General features: G+C 37.4%; 1 protein-coding gene across 1 annotated transcript in view; it reads right to left on the bottom strand.

Moving 5' to 3' along the window:
- The window catches only part of Pld (Phospholipase D), a 153133-nt gene extending 146960 nt beyond the window's left edge, over window positions 1–6173 (bottom strand). The window contains 1 exon segment of the mRNA XM_076448349.1: window positions 6037–6173. The gene's annotated coding sequence lies outside the window, so the exon portion shown is untranslated.
- Window positions 6174–17104: the final 10931 nt, after the last annotated feature.

Below are 17104 nucleotides of genomic sequence, written 5' to 3'. Positions count from 1 at the left end.
AGAAGACCGTCTATTATGAAAAAGTGTGGCTCACTAAGGAAGAAAAACACAATCCCATGTGGGATGCTGTGGTAAAGTTTGAAGTATACACTAAAGACAGTTGCAAACAATGAAGGTATAGAGGGTTCATGGTACTGGAGAAGTGCAGAAGGCCCCTTGGCAGAGCTGAAGCCCTGATGGTGAACAGAGTCCAATATTTTCAAGCCTGAGGTCTTGACAGAGACATGGAATTGAGACCCATAGTCCAGTTTTGATCAAATAAGAGTGCAACAGATTTTGAGCATGCAACATTAATCCACCCCCAAGAGGCAAAAGAGAGGACACAGAGGATGTTTAGTGCCCTTGTACACTTGCCACATAGGTGCTTGACATGTGGAATAAAAGTCGGTTTATGTTCAAAGATAAGCCCCACGAACTTTGCCTCAGGGACCACAGGAAACACAGCTTCACCAATATGGAGATCAGGATTAGGGGGGAATACCCAGCTGACAGCAAAAGTGCATGCAAACAATTTTGGAGAAATAAATTTAAAACCATTTGCTGTAGTCTATTTCACTAAATGATTGAGGGCAGTCTGTAGTTGCCTCTCAGTATACTTCATGTTTGACATCTGATACAAGATGTGGAAGTCATCGACAAAGAAACTGTTTGCAACTGTAGGGGGTAGTTCTCCACTGATGGCATTAATCTTTAAAATGAAGAGAACGAAACTCAAGACACAACTCTAAGGCACTCCGAGTTCCTATGAGAAAGAATGGGAAAGTGTAAAACTCATATGTACCTGGAATCACTGGTTCATTAAAAAATGTTTAATAAAAATCAGTAAATTTCCAAGCAACTCATATGAGTGGAGGTCTCACATGATGCCACATCTCCACATTGTACCATAAGCTTTCTCAAGGTAAAAGAAATACAGAAACAAGATGTTGTCATTTGAGAAAGGCTACCTAATTGACATTAAGTTCAATGAGGTGGTCTATGGTGGACTGCTGTCTTCTGAACCCACACTGAGTGGAGCTTTGGGATCCTTCTCAGGCTTAGGAAAATGGAGTACAATAGCATAATGTCAAGCATTAGGAAAAACATTCTCCTGCCAGATCCAATTAAAAAACAACCTGAAGAATAGCAAGAAAGGCAGGATAGAGATGGTGAAACATCTCGTAATGAATATCATCAGGTCCGACTGATGTACAATGAAGAGCAAGTTCTATCAGTGTAAGGGGGTGATTATAGTCATAGAAACTATCAGTCCAAAAGGAAAGAGGCAATAATTCTGCCTGTGTGTTGATGGCTAAGAAGACGGGGGATGAAGCAGAAGTGCTAGATACAACAGGAATGCTTTTGCTGAGAGTATTGACGATGCTTTGGGCATCAGAAACTTCCTAGTCATCACAGAACAAGATCAAAAGGGGGCAGAAGTATACTGGCTACTAACCTTTTGAATTTTGTCCCATATGACTTTGGAACTGGTGGTAGAAGAGATGCCAGAGATGTATTTAATCGATAATTCCTTCTGGCTTTGATGTCTGACCTGGCGAGCATGTGCATGGACCCAATGAAATGAGATGCGGTTTAAAAAGTGAGATACCTATTAAAGGTATCCCAAGCCAGTTTTTGAGCTTTTCTTGTCATGTGGCATTCAGAATTACACCAGGGATGAGGATACTGTGGGAAATATGTCAAGGTTTTAGGAACACTCTGAGCAGCCGGCATGGACAATCCAGTCAGTCGCTACTGCCACACAGTTTTCTATTGATGGCTCACACATGATGGCAGGATCAAGTTCTGAGAGAGTGGTAAAATAGACTAGTAAGCCAGGTCCAACTTCAATCGAGACATGCGGGTTGGATGGCATCAACCATGGCCAGAATCTTATAAAATTATAAGAAAATGACCACTGCCCCGTGGGTTACTTTCAACCCTCCCTGAAAAATGGAAGAATAGTGAAGGGGAGCAGACCAGAAGACCAATAGCATTAAAAGACTGACTAGGTGCATGAAAATAAGTATAAGAACCAGTATTGAAGAGAGAAAGGTTGTGATTTGAGAGCATATGCTCTATGGAGCAACTCCTCCTATCAATATCATCATCTTGCTAGAGGGGATTATGTCAATTAAAGTCCCCCATGATTAAAATGGGATACAACATGATTGATCATAGGTATTTCCAGAAGACAGGTAGAAAGAACAAAAAGTGATGGTATGAATCAAGGAAGCACAGATGGCTATGGCCTCCAAGGGTGTGATGATTGGCAAAGACAGGGTGAGCACATACTGATTAACCAGCAATGTTACCCCACCATGCACTCATCCATCACAAGACCTGTCATTTCTGTACAAGGAAAACTGTCAAAGGGTGACTATCAGCAGGTTTCAAAAACATTTCCTGTAATGAGAGATACACAGGATGGTAAGAATTGATAATACAACATAATGCTCAGTCTTTCAGAGACTGCAAAGAGACAAAAGTAATAACTCAGGATATGACACCACATCTTTAACATATTGAAGATAAATGAGATTGGAAAGAGAAGAAAAAAAAAACAACAGAAAAATTGGAGAGGGAAGGAGAAGAAGAGAAATAAGCCAAGGGTGAGAGCCTGAAGAAACCATCTGTTGGCCAAAAATGGGGACCAAGTACAGATGAGTAAAGCCAAACAGGTTCCTACAAGGTCAGACCAGAGAAGGTCATAACCGATGAGACATGTACCATAAAGTAGAAAAATAGGAAACTGAAACAGGAAGGGGAAAATGTGGATTCAAGAGAACTTAGGAGCAGGAACAGTGGGGTGAGGTTAAGAAAGAGGTGAAACCAAAGTAAACTGTAAGAACTGGTGCCAGGCCTAGGTCAGCCTGGGTCTCCATTGAGTTAAGAACAACCCCTAAAATTACAAAATGAAGGAAAGGATCCTGTAAAAGATAACAGAAGTGTGAAGGAGAAGTACATTAACTAGGACAGCATCTATTGTAATAGGTACCAACAGCAGATGAACCAAATAAGGAGGTATGGAGCAGCAGAAGAATTATAAATCAATGTGATTAAAATAAGAAAACGAACCTCTACAAAAAATTCCTCTGGAAAGCAATGAAGTGCCTTATAAATAATATGAAATAACAAGAGAGAATTCAGGAGAGTGATAAGAAACAAACAGATGTTTGAAAATTAGACACTAAAAAATGACTAACAGTGGCATAACAACCTAGCAGAAAAAAAAAAGATTCTAAAGACTGAAAACTGAGTAATGAGTAACAGAAATAAAGAACTGCTGTTATCCAGAACAAAAGATTCAAGTAGACAAGGATGATGAAGCATGTTAGTTCAAACACCGAGTTGTTCGAGAAACAAGCTCATATTGACCCTGGTATCAGGTGAAGGAGGGTAAACAAAGTTTTGTTCAGTAAAACATCAAAGGAATTCAAAAACACTGTAAATAGAAATATCATACCTGTAAAATCATATCAAGAAAGAGTATAGAATAATAACGGTTTGTTTTTTTTCTCCACAGATAAAGCTGTGCCTACCACAAATCCTGAGGGAGGAAACATCCAGTCAAATCATCTTCAAACTGGAGAGAAGATACATCAGATTAATGAACAAAATGAGAAGGGCAACTGTGCATAAAGGAACCAGCATGTTGAATAATGGTTGTCATACCCTCCACATTAAAAAAAATTCCATTTGCTTAAGTAGACACAAATCCTGTGTTAGGAACATCATCACTATCATGTAACAAAATGGAAATTGCCATCACTTAGGAATTAATAGTGGTAGGTAATCACAAACTTCTTTTTTCCTCAAGTGAAATTAAACAAACCACATTGTTTATGTGAAAAAGTAAGAACACGACACCAAGTAAACTTGAACAAAAATTAATGTAAACTGTTGCATACCTCAAGTATCTAATTGACAATTTTTGGAAAACATCCATTACAGACAATGCTGAAGACAAGACTAAAGTTAATTTGAAAGTGTTTAAGGGGATCTACAATGCAAGGAGGTTAATTAACCTTCATATTAGTGGAGAGCCAGCATTCCATAATGATATCCTGTACTAGCACAGTTTATGTTAACTACTTGATTTTCAGCTGGAAGGTAACTCAAGGCTAATGGCATGCAAATCTCATTAGCAGATGTGTATGAAGGAATTACACTATAGTATGTGCAAAGATGATGTATCATCTTAGAAAAGACTTTTAAGAACTAGTAATTTTTTATATTATTCTAGCAGAAGTATATAACAATACACTTCACATAAAATGAATAAAAATTCTATAATCCAAGTGATTTTGAGAAGCGGACTTTCTTCTTTAGCAACAAACTAAAAAACTTCACATAAAGAATGTATTATTTAAATTTCTTGAGAATTCATTAAGGTTACTAAACCCCCAAAATCAAATTTAACTATCTTACTAGCCAATGCTTCATCAATAAATGACATACATTAAATGAAAAGGTCACATTTGATTCATACATGGCCCTACTACCTGTATGTACTGGAATACAAAGTAAGTAATACAAAATTTGTGAAAAGTGATCATACCATAACTAATGTTTATCTCATTCAGAAGCACAGCAACAGTCATAGTTGCTGCATCAAAACAGGAAATACGAGTTTCAGTTTTTAAAGTACATGATGTATTGCATTTTGTTTTTGAAATCTACACAGGCTTACTTCATTGTTAATGAAATATAAAAGGATTAGGGTGTGATTGTAGGAGAAATTTTGTGTTTATGTATGGTGAAATGAGTTAATATATTTCTGAAGTCTAAACAAAAATTTCAAAATTTAAGAGTGAAATATAATTGTAATTTACAACGTATTAATACCTTGGATGAAATCTCAATTAGAATTCTGTAAACAGCTTTGGTTCTATGACAATAGGAAGAATACCGATACTATTTTAGTTCTTAAAATTAATAGTAGCATTAGATGTACTAACATCACATTAACACAACAGAATATTTCATTTTTATTTTTTTAAGTTCTACTTTTACTCTAGTCAGCAATATCACTTAGCACTTTACATGTACTTGTAAAAGTAGTTTTGAGAGTGTAATATATCACATCTTGTAAGACATTCCTTCTAACTACCACAAGGAACAAAAAGAACCCATTAAAGTAAAAAAAAATTGGAAGTTGAATACAAATTTATAAGCATAAAGTTAACAAGAAAAGTTTTCTTGTCAGAACATCATTTGTAACTTTTTTTTTTTTTTTTCACCTTTAGTTTACTTTATGGATATCATTTAGCCATTAGATTTATCGGATACAGATTTTGTCTTTGTGTTGTTTTTTCTGTGGTATTTTGATGTTATGCTTGTGTTCATATTGAGACTCAATTTATATTTGCAATGCAAGTGTTAAGGTTAATTAATTTGTTTCTCCCCTTTATTTTACTTGGTGGGTATTGCTTAAATCAGTTGTTTCCAACCTTCTCATGTTATATATCCTCATTAGACCTTTCAGCAAGTGGCATATCCTTGAGAGACTTTTTTTTTTTAAGGTAGTTTACATCAATGAAAATGTAAATTAAAAAAATTATAATTCAAGGATGAGCCCACAATATGCAAATACTAAGTTTTGGGTATAATCTTTTTATTTTGAAGCATGGGATTTACTTTCTTTTTTGGTGGGTTCTTAAACAAAAATAAAAGAAGTCTTGTACATCCATCTTGGTACGCTACCACATATCGATGAGGAAAATACATGTTTAAATAGTAAATTTATCTGTGGGATTCCTTTTTCCACTTCAATTTCAATTTTGTGAAAGTGACACTCTAGTAAGAACTTTTTTTTTTTCCAGTTACATTTTATCTTACAATATCTCCTCTTGCGTCCTTTCGGCCGATTTAAATAAATTATATGGACCCTTTATAAGTTAACATACAATCATCACTAGCGTAAATATTATTGCGAGTTGCAATATTGATTTGTCTCTGTTGCGCTATCACTTTCTTCTGAATATTAATCTGATTTACGCTTACGGTATAATTTATAAAATAAATCATAAATAAGTTAAAATAATTTGAGCTTACCACAATTATCAGTTGATCTCTTATCAGTCAAATTCAAAGCATAGTAGAACGATTTCAATTTAACATTTTAATTTCTTGTCACTAACACTTTAAATTAAAATACACACCGCTTACAAGTAGTACTACAATCACAAATTACATGCATAATAAAAATGTGGTAAGGTTCCAATTGCAACACATACTTGATGCCCTCTATAGCTCATATTTAACTGTTTTAATGCTTAAGAGTATATATATACACTGCTGGCCAAAATCTTAAGCACAATGAACATAAAAAAAAATATGCATTTTGCGTGTTAGACTCAACCACTTATTTGAGTAGAGCTTCGAAAGATGGAAATAAGAAAAGGGAAAATGAGAAAAAAAACATTTTTAGCATTTAATATGGAAAATGTGAACACTATGAAATTAGTCTAAACACTAGGTGGTCAAAAGTGTAAGTTAGTTAGTTATTTTGAATTTCGCGCAAAGCTACTCGAGGGTTATCTGCGCTAGTCGTCCATAATTTAGCAGTGTAAGACTAGAGGGAAGGCAGCTAGTCATTACCACCCACCGCCAACTTTTGGGCTACTCTTTTACCAAAGAATAATGTGATTGACCGTACTTTATAACGCCCTCACGAATGAAAGGGCGAGCATGTTTGGTGCGACCGGAATTCGAACTCGCGACCCTCGGATTATGAGTCGAACGACTTAACACACTTGGCCGAAAAGTTTAAGACCATACTGAAACGAAGCGTTAATCGGTAAATACGTAACGAAATTCAATCATTTGCGTTCAAGCATTAGCGTTGTCAACATCTCCTGTGTGTGTTACATTGGGTAAAAACATGACAAAGGCTAAAACGTTGACAGAGTTTGAACGTGGCAAAATTGTCGAGCTGCAAAAGCAAGGTCTCTCTTAAAGTGCTATCACTGGTGAGATTGGGCGTAGTAAAACTGCTGTTGCAAATTTTTTAAAAGACCCTGAGGGATACGGAACGAAAATTTCAAGTGGTTGGCCCAAGAAAATGTTGCCTGCATTGAGCAGAAGGATTCGATGCAGCTCAAGAACAATAAGACGGCATATACGAGAGAAAGGCTTTAAAAACCGTAAACGTCTTCAAAGGCCACGCCTCTTCCACACCACGAAACAGCTCGGTTAAACTTTGCTGAGAAACACCAAACACGGGACGTAGAAAAGTGGACGAAGGTTTTGTTCTCTCATGAGAAAAAATTTAACCTGGATGGTTCAGATGGCTTCCAACGTTACTGGCAGGATAAGAATATCCCACCGGAGACATTTTCTACACGACAGAGCGGAGGAGGTTCCATTATGATCTGGGGTGCTTTCTCCTTCCATGAAACTATGGAGCTGCAGGTTATACAGGGGCGTCAAACAGCAACTGGCTACATTGGCATGTTGAAGAAAACATCCTTATTGACTGAAGGCCCTCGCTTGTGTGAAAATGACTGGATCTTTTAGCAGGATAATGCTGCAATCCACAATGCTCGCAGGTCAAAGGACTTTTTCATGGTGAATAACGTGCTTCTTTTGGACCATCCAGCGTGTTCGCCCGAACTGAACCTCATTGAAAATGTTTCAGGGTGGATGGCAAGGGAAATCTATAGAAACGGACGTCAATTCCAAACAGTGCATGATCTTCGTCAAGCCATCTTCACCACTTGGAATAGCATTCTAGCCAGTCTTCTGCAAATGCTTATATCGACCATGCCAAAGCAAATGTTTGCAGTTATTCGTAATGACGGCCGTGCAACTCACTACTGAGACTTCTTGTTGGGTATTTCCTACCATGTTTAGGACTTCTTTTTGGTATGGTCTTAAACTTTTGACCAGCTAGTATTTAGGCTAATTTCATAGTATTCGCATTTTCCCTATTAAATGCTAAAAAAGTTTTTTACTTTTACTTTCCATTTTCTTATTTTCATCTTTCGAAGCTCTACTCAAATAAGTGATTGAGTCTAACAACACAAAATGCACATTTTATCTTTATGTTCATTGACCTTAAGAATTTGGCCAGCAGTGTATATATATATATATATTTCAGTGTTGATTATAATACCAATTTCAAGTTGTCTTTGATTTTTGATATAATAAATACAATTCTAAAAAATATTTAAAGTGATGCTACACATGTTCTAAATAAAATGTGAGACATTAAACATATTCATTCTAACCACTATAATAATTCTTTATGTGAAAAAGTTTACAAACGTGACCTACATTATGAAACCTGTCAGAACCATCGCTTCCAAAAGAATTAACCTTTAACACTCTTGCTGTAAAATGCAAGAAATAATTAACTTTTAAATCTCTAAATAATAACTCTTAAACTGAACAGTATTGTATGTCCAACAAGCAAAATACTTACAATATTTTTATATTATATATAAAAACTTTTTCAAGTCATACAATATACTCATCACATAGGGTATCTGTAGGACTTCACATCTGCTAAATAATATTGGCAATTACTAATGCTTACAGATATACACATCGTACATTGTTGACTTTTACACTAAAAAAATCTTCTACAATTAGTGAATAGGCGAGAATTTCGCGGTAAACATTTAACAATTCAAGTTACATGCGTGGCCAGGTGGTTAAAGAGTCGACTCGTAATCCGAAGGTCGCGGTTTCGAATGTCTGTCACACCAAACATGTCCGCCCTTTCAGTTGTGGGGGCGTTATAAGTTTGGTCAATCCCACTATTCGTTGGTAAAAGAGTAGCCCAAGAGTGGGCGGTGGGTGGTGATGATTAGCTGCCTTCCCTCTAGTCTTACACTGCTAAATTAGGGACGGCTAGCGCAGACAGCCTTCGTGTAGCTTTGGAGAAATTCAAAAACAAACAATATATGCATTTCTAAATATATATTTAGATGGAGCAAATATCGATATTAAAATAAATATAATTAATAAACTCTTTACACTTAGTGTATACAAAAATTGAATTATCAATGAAAGAAGTAGAAATTTATTGTATCAAGATTTTTATTAGGTTAAGCAAGACAAGGTCTTGTTTTTATGGCTGCTGCAAGGCTGCTTTTTTTTTTTTTACCAGTATACTACAATGCACAAGTACAAGCGGATATTGCAACTAGAGTTGTGTTTATGAGGTCTAATATCAGTAGCTTCACCGATAATCACAGCATGCCTGCAGAAATATTAGTTCTCCTTCTTTAGAGGACAAAGTTTCAGCGACGTGTGCTTCTGACGACCTGAGCAAAATAATGACTTCACCATAATTTCACCAGAGTAACATTGAGTACTAATCGGTATCAACAGCAAAAATCCCTTGAGTGACCATTTTAAAATGTGCATAACATAAAGAGCATTTCTACTACATCAGTAGATATACACCTAAGGCCTTTTTGTTTTATCAATTTTGTTTGTCCACTCTCTCAATCTTGATCTAGACCTAATGCTACAGTTCTCTAAAGTTTTTACTACTTTTATATAGCCTATATTAATATAAATCTACGAGACTTAGTAAAACACATACAGGTCTAACTCCTCAGGTATATATGCATATATCAGGGCAATTACAACATGTGCCCTATACACCTAACCACAAATTCTCCATGGTTTAACCCCTCGAGGTGGATTCCTGGACGTGGTGATGAAACCTCCCAGAGAAAGTTTATACTTTCAGTTTACCTCTTGTGGGATCTGAACATCCACCACGGGCATAGCGATCCGTGAAGGGTAGGAGATCTTGGTAGTTAAGGAATCCAACTCTGACACACCACTTTGACCTCGCTTATTCGGCTAGTCCACTTGGGCTTGAGTCAGTCGAGTGCCAGTACCAGACGTTCACAACAGGTGCTGGGAAAATTATGTCTTATGCTGGGGTTTGGGTATAGTGATCATGAAACCTTGGCGTTGCTACAATGCGTCCTCTCGTAGAGCTCCATGGTTAGTAGGGATAGCGAGCACTAAAATGTATTCTATTCATTATGGATACCCCCATCTATGAACAAACAAAAGCAAAAATTAAAACACAGAAAAAACAGATTATTGGAAAACTATCACATATAGACGACTTTATTACATAGTTACCATCAAAGTCGGACTCAACACCTCAACTTCTCATTCTGTATTCATTGTCTGGGAAATCTTTAGAGCAGATGTCCTCCTTTTTCATTCAAAGGCCATGTGGGATATACCAATTGAAGATACTCTCTATGCAAGTTTGAATTCTTCCAGAGAAGTTATAGTTGAGAAAGATTTAAAGATCATTCCTAAGTCGGAGATCGTCGCTAGTTTCTCCAACCAAAGCGTTTCTTCAGTGCACCATGTCTCCACTTGGAAGTGTGAAATAATGTTACCTACAAATGTACTTACTTTGTCATTTACATCACCACGTCTACGTGCGACTATCAAGGCAGGATACTTAAATTGTAAGGTACAGCTATATATTACCAATCCTCTCAGGTGTTTCCAGCGGTTTGGTCACTCATAAACATCATGTCGGGGTATTTGCCACCACAACGAGTGCAAATCAAAAAACCACGAGTTGAAAACACGCTGTGTTAACTATAGTGGTTTAAGCTCCTTGTACTTTCGTTCTTGTTCTAAATTAATTGAAGAAAAAGAGGTGCAATGTTTAAAAACTGTGAACAATATCTCATATTCTGAGGCTAGGAATTTAATGTCTCCACTTCATCTTGAATATATGCTACTCCATTCCACTGCTATAGTAGGAGTGCAGATAGATCTTTTCGTGCTTCTAACAGAGTTGTTCTCCAACTATGTGAAAAGTATTTTGCCTTCTGTGGTTATAAAAATAGATGAGTTAATTTTTACTCCAATCTCTGTACTCACCAATCCTTTTGGTGACAGCTCGGGTACATTTTCTTTGGTGTATGCTCAAGCCCATCCTCTTTGCCTCCAAAATGTTGAACGATTATTCGTTCTCTACTTAAGTTGCTGAAATGTACATTTACTGACAGAGACCTGCCCACTCAATCCAGGGCAGAATCCACAGAGGTAAAAAGACCTTCTTCTAATAAAGAAAAATAATGTGGTCATAAACTAAAAGGTGATCCACCCAATTCTCCACCCAAATAAAAATGGCAACATTGTTACAATGTTGAGGGTTCTGTTCGAATATAGATGATGTTAAGAACTTGATTGGTTTTTATCACCTTGTGTGTCTCTCCTTACAGGAAAAGCTTCTGCAACGTGCCGATGCAGTAACCTTTCGGCAGGTTGCATGATGAACAAGTGCATGGAGGGGTGGAACTGCTGGTCGATCTGCATGCACCTGCCCTGTCTTTGCCACTCGATACACCCTTGGAAACCGTAGCCATCTATGTTTCCCCGAATCATACCGTCAGTATTTGTTCTCTCTACGAATCTCTAAGATCAATCAGACCTTTTTGCTCTCATTAAACAATTACTATCTCCCTTTTTAATCTTGGATGATTTTAATGACCATAATCCCCTCTAGGATGGTGCTACTATTAATGGGAGAAGTCATTATCAAGAGCATATGCTCTCAGACCACAATATTTCTCTCTTTAATGCTGGTTCTTATAATTATTTCAATGCATCTAGTAAGTCTTTTACTGGTATTGATCTCTCTATCTGCTCCCCTTCACTTTTCTGTCACTTCTCTTTGGGGTTGACAGTGACCCACGTGGCAGTGGTCATTTCCCTATTATTTTGAAGGAAACTGTCCGTAGTCGATGCTGCCCGATCCATACGCCTTGGTGAGAAATAGACCAGACAAACTGGCCCTCTTTCCTGCTCTCTCGGAGTTTGATCCTGCCATTGTCTGTAAGCCATCAATTTTCGACTATGTTTCACCAGTGACTGACTGTGTGATCCAAAAAGCTTCTCAACGTATTCCTAAAACATCGACATTATTTTCGTGGTATTCTCGTTCGTGGTGGAATTCTGCCTGCCACATTGCATGGGAGACTTAAAAATGGGCCTAGGACACCTTTTGTAGGTATTCCACACTTTCAAACTGCATTGCATTTCAGCAGGTCTGTGCTCATGCTCGGGAAGTAAGACGTCAAAGCCAGAAGGAATCTTGGATTAAGTTCACAACTACCATTTCTTATACCACCACTTCCAAAGTCATGTAAGACAAAATTCATAAGGTCACTGGGCAATATACCTACATCCCTCTTTTAATCTTGCTGATGCCCAGAGCATCGCTAATACTCTCGCTCAAGGCTTTTCCTTCATTACACACCTTTTTAGCCATAAAGATTGAGCGATTGCCTCCTAGTTTTTGAGTTGATTGTCTCTATGGCTATAATGATCTCTTTACCATGGTGGAACTCAAGCCTGCTCTTCATTGATCTGGCAGTACACCGATCAGACCCGATGATATTCACTGCAAGATGCTGTGTCATCTGTCTCCCTACCCTCTTGGTATTCTTCTGGTTGTTTTAACCAGATCTAGCATTATAATGTTTCTCCTTATGCTTAATGCCTGACTATTGTTCTTCCTTTTTCTAAGCCTGTAAAAGATGCCAAGATACAATTACTGTCCAATTGCTTTGATAAGCTATCTCTACAGGATGGTCAATACTTGTCTTGTTTGGTTCCTCCAAACAAACAACCTTCTCTCGCCCACCTAGTGTGGGTTCTGACGACATCACTCCATCATGGACCCCTTGATTCGATTTGAAATGTTAATCAGGAAAACCTTTCTCAAGCGAAAATATTTTGTTTCCGTATTTTTTACCTTGAGAAGGATTATAATACTACATGAAGGTATGGAATTTTGTGAGACCTCCACTCGTTTGGGTTGCATGGCCATTTACTCACTTTTTTAAACATTTGTTTAAGGGATCGCCAATTCCAAGTCCATGTGAGATGGACACTTTCCAGTTCTTTCCCACAGGAACTTGGAGTTCCTCAGGGCTTCTTTTGTGCCACACTTTTCATCATAAATATTTATGCCATCACTGGAAAACTCCTTCCTACAGTTGCTAACGGATTCTATGTTAACAGCTTTCACATCTCATGTCAGTCGTTAGCATGAGGTTTATTGAGAAGCAGCTATAGATTGCCCTCATCGATTACTGAAGTGGATCACAGCAAACGGCTTTACCATATCATTCTCTAAAACCATTTGCATGCACTTCTGCCATCAATAGGGTATTCACCTTGATCCCGAGCTCCGTCTCAGGGATCTTGTGCTTCCTGTGGTCCTTGAGGCAAAGTTCTTGGGGCTTATATTTAACCATAAGCTGACTTTTATTCCACACCTTAAGCACTGAACATCTTCCGTGTCCTTTTTTCCATCTTCTATGGAATGGATCAATGTTTTATGTTAAAGATCTATCGTGTCCTCATTCGATCAATACAAGACTATGGGATTCTAATCTATGGCTCTACTAGACCCTCAGCCTTAAAGATGTTGGACTCCATTCATCATCAGGGGCTTTCCACACTTTTCTACTCCAGAATTGTACACTGTTTCTCATGAACCTCCTCTACATCTCTGCCGTTTGCAACTGTCTTCACTGTACACTTCCAATATTCGATCCTTACCATAGCATCCTTCCTCAGTGCGTCATTACTTTTCAGAATAGTTGGTCTGTCATTTTTCCTTTTGGCCTTAATATCGAGGTGCAGCTGGCTGAATTAGGTTTGACCTTGGATGACATTGCTATCTCCACTGATCAACCTATTCAACCATAACTTATTGCTATCCCCAAATGTGACCTTTCTTTGAGTCATCTGAGGAAGGTGTATAATCTCAATTTGAGGTACCATCTTCTATTTGCCGAACATTTTTTAACCATCCTTTTCCATTTATATCGATGGCTCAAAATCAGGTGACTCTATGGGCTCTATCTACCATGTTACTTTGTGGATCAGTGGTTGCACACAGGATTCCCTCTGCAGTTTCTGTGTATATCATTTCTCTTACCCTGGATCATGTAGAAGCTATGCAGTACACGAATTGTGCTATTTACACTGACTTTCTTAGCTAGCTACTGGCCCTGGAATCGTTTCACGTTAGTTTTCACCCTATTCTCATTGATATTCATAACCGATTAGCCCATTTCTCTTTATTATCCACTTCTATACAGTTCTTCTGGATATAGAGTCGCGTCGGTATTCGCGGGAATGAGCTTGCTGACACTGTAGCTAAGTCCATCTGATCTGGTGCTATCACGGCCGAGCCTGTTCCATTCATGGACTACGGTTCAGTATTTAAGGATCAACTTCACTTGGAGTGAGCAACGTGATAAAAAGCTTTTTTTAGATCAAACTTTCTGTTGCTCTTTGGCCGTTTTGGTTCTGTGAGGATCAGAAGGATGAAGTTGTTTTGGCTAGGGTGCGCTTTGGTCACAATTTTTTAACTTATAATTTTCTTTTATCTGGGACTGATGCACCAATGTGTGACATTCAAGTCACAATAGCCCACATTTGATTGTCATGCCGTCGTTACGACCAGCAACAATGGCACCATTTTAAACATGTTTTTACCATTGGTTCACCCTGACGTTGGACAGTGTCATTGGCGATGGTGACACTGTTCATATCAGTTGTGTTTTGTTTTTATTTTTAAGCGCCATTGGTCTTCTCAATTCTATTTAAGTTCTTAATCGGAAAAATAACACTTGTTTTGTGTTAACATGATTTCTTTTACAATACAAAGGAACATCTTTATACCTACATTAATAAATATAATTAAACATCTAAGCACGCCCTCTACATTCATACACTCAGTTACACAACCCCTTTCAAACATGTGGTCAGCTATCGGTCAGTTACTTCTTTCTTTCTTTGTGAACCTGACAATGACCGAAGAAGGTCGTAACGTTGTTCGCTCCTTTGCATAAAGCTTTTTCTATCCATACCAACCGTTTTTACATATATATCTTTCTCTACAAGTGGGTTTTCTCCTCATCACTGATGATTCCTTTTTATATATTTCAATAATTTTAATTTAATATTTAATTTTTACCAGTTTGACGTGAGTAACTTAGCTGCTTTGTGCCAAATAAACGACCAACAACCAACCACGGTTTAGCATCGGGAGTGCATAATAAATAAATTAATAAGAATATGCAGGCTTTCAAATGACTAACAGTCATTCACATCTATTTCAATATACCTGATATATTGTGTCATCTGTATAAAATGTTGTATATTATACATTGGTACAACAGGTTGCTACGTATAAAATTATTGATGTAAACTGCATTCCTCAATTAATATAAATACAAGTGTGGACTGACAGAATTATTCGAGACTCCAATGACTAACTCACCCGGCCTGGCTGTCTTACATTTGGTTCAGCCGACAGGATTTTTAGTGCAGCTAACAACAGTTTGGTTAGAGTACAGAAAGAAGTTAAAGTTATCCTAAGGTACTGTAAAGTAGTGTAAGTGGAAAATAAGGTTAATTGAGTGAATATAGCTACTGCGGGAGTAGAGGTAACCATAGATGAGGGTAGTGCACATCCTAAAGTTGATAGAAGAACTTATATTAATATTGAAGCTTCGGCATATCAACCCGCACAGTTAGTTTCACGTGGTTAAAGGGCGAAATATACTGGTTTCACAGCAGGCTCGACGATAATGTCGAGAGTTTTATACATGCTTTAAAATAAAAATTAAGCTGCCAAAATATTCGGTGGAACTAATATCCAAAAAGCAGACATTTTGAGACCAAGAACTGCAGGAGAAGCAAAAGAAAGTTTTATTACAGCTTATGATGAACTGTGTGAGACTGCATATTTTTAGTTTTTATCGCGTAGATTGACAAAGGAATACAGAAAGCGAGAAACATCAAATACAATTTTGAAACAAACACGTAATTTAATTCATCAGCGAAGTGAGTCAGTCGTAATGTTTGAGCATAAGTTGGAAAAACTGGGAAATTGATTGCGTAGTGCTTACTGGCGCCCAAATGAATTAATGATTTAAAAAAAATCTTATTATTAGCGAGGTTTACTTAGTAATACAGCTCTCAACCGTGTAATGAAGCAAATACACCAGATGCAACATTGCTAGATTTAATCGAGGTAGCTACTAGAGAAGAGCTAAGAGAAAAACATATATAGAAGCCTTAACACTTTGTAGTAAATGTAATGTAAGTTGGCATAATAGGCAAAATAACCGTGAGTGCTGACAATATTTTAAGTATGACAATTGTTTGGTTTGTTTTGAATTTCACGCAAAGCTACACGAGGGCTATCTGCGCTAATCGTTCCTAACTGAGAGTGTAAGGCTAGGGGGAAGGCAGCTAGTCATCACCACCCACCGCCAACTCTTGGGCTACTCTTTTACCAACGAATAGTGGTATTAATCATAACATAATAACTCTCCCACGGCTGAAAGAGCAAGCATGTTTGATATGACGATGATTCGAACCATCGCATTACGAGTCAAGTGCCTTAACCACTTGACCATCTGAACTGGCTCTAAAAATCTAAAGGGAAATGAGCATATGACACGTTTTAACTGTGGTATCAGAGACCACATAGCTGGAAATTGTTGATAACCATAGCAAACTGAAAACAGGAAACTTCCAAAGGCTGGAGAATTCAAATAAAAGTTTCCTAGAAATAACAATAGCCATGCCTTTAAAGTAGAAGCAAAAAACGTAATCCCTGCCGAGAATACAGAGCGAAATTAAAAATTAGAAGTAGTTCTGGTAGTATGGAATAAAAGATTGAGTGTCTATAATGCTAATGAGGTATCACCAATAGTTGTAGTAGAAATAGAAGGTATAAAATGTCTGTTATTTGTTGACACAGGAGCTCGATCTTTCTTGCTAAATGCAAAGCTTGTGCATAAAAGTCCAGCATTCTTGAATGATGCTTAGAAGAAAATTTCTAAGAGTATTTTAACTTTTGTATATAGGACATCCTGTTAAAACGCTAGGTAAATATAGTGTTCGAATGAAAATAAAAGATTTAGAGATAGAACACTCGTTTTACATCTGTAAGCAGACAGATATAGAAACAGATGGTGTTTTAGAACAGGATTTCTTAAGGGCTTATGACACTGAAATATTCCTCACCTCCGGTAGGATATGCATAGAAACAGAAATCCTACGTTTTGTAGGATGAGTTTCCAAACTTATG

Source organism: Tachypleus tridentatus, chromosome 8, assembly GCF_004210375.1.
Source record: "Tachypleus tridentatus isolate NWPU-2018 chromosome 8, ASM421037v1, whole genome shotgun sequence".
NCBI classification, from domain to species: domain Eukaryota; kingdom Metazoa; phylum Arthropoda; class Merostomata; order Xiphosura; family Limulidae; genus Tachypleus; species Tachypleus tridentatus.
The sequence above is the reverse complement of the archived record's forward strand: the minus strand, read 5'-3'. Positions and strand labels throughout refer to the sequence as shown.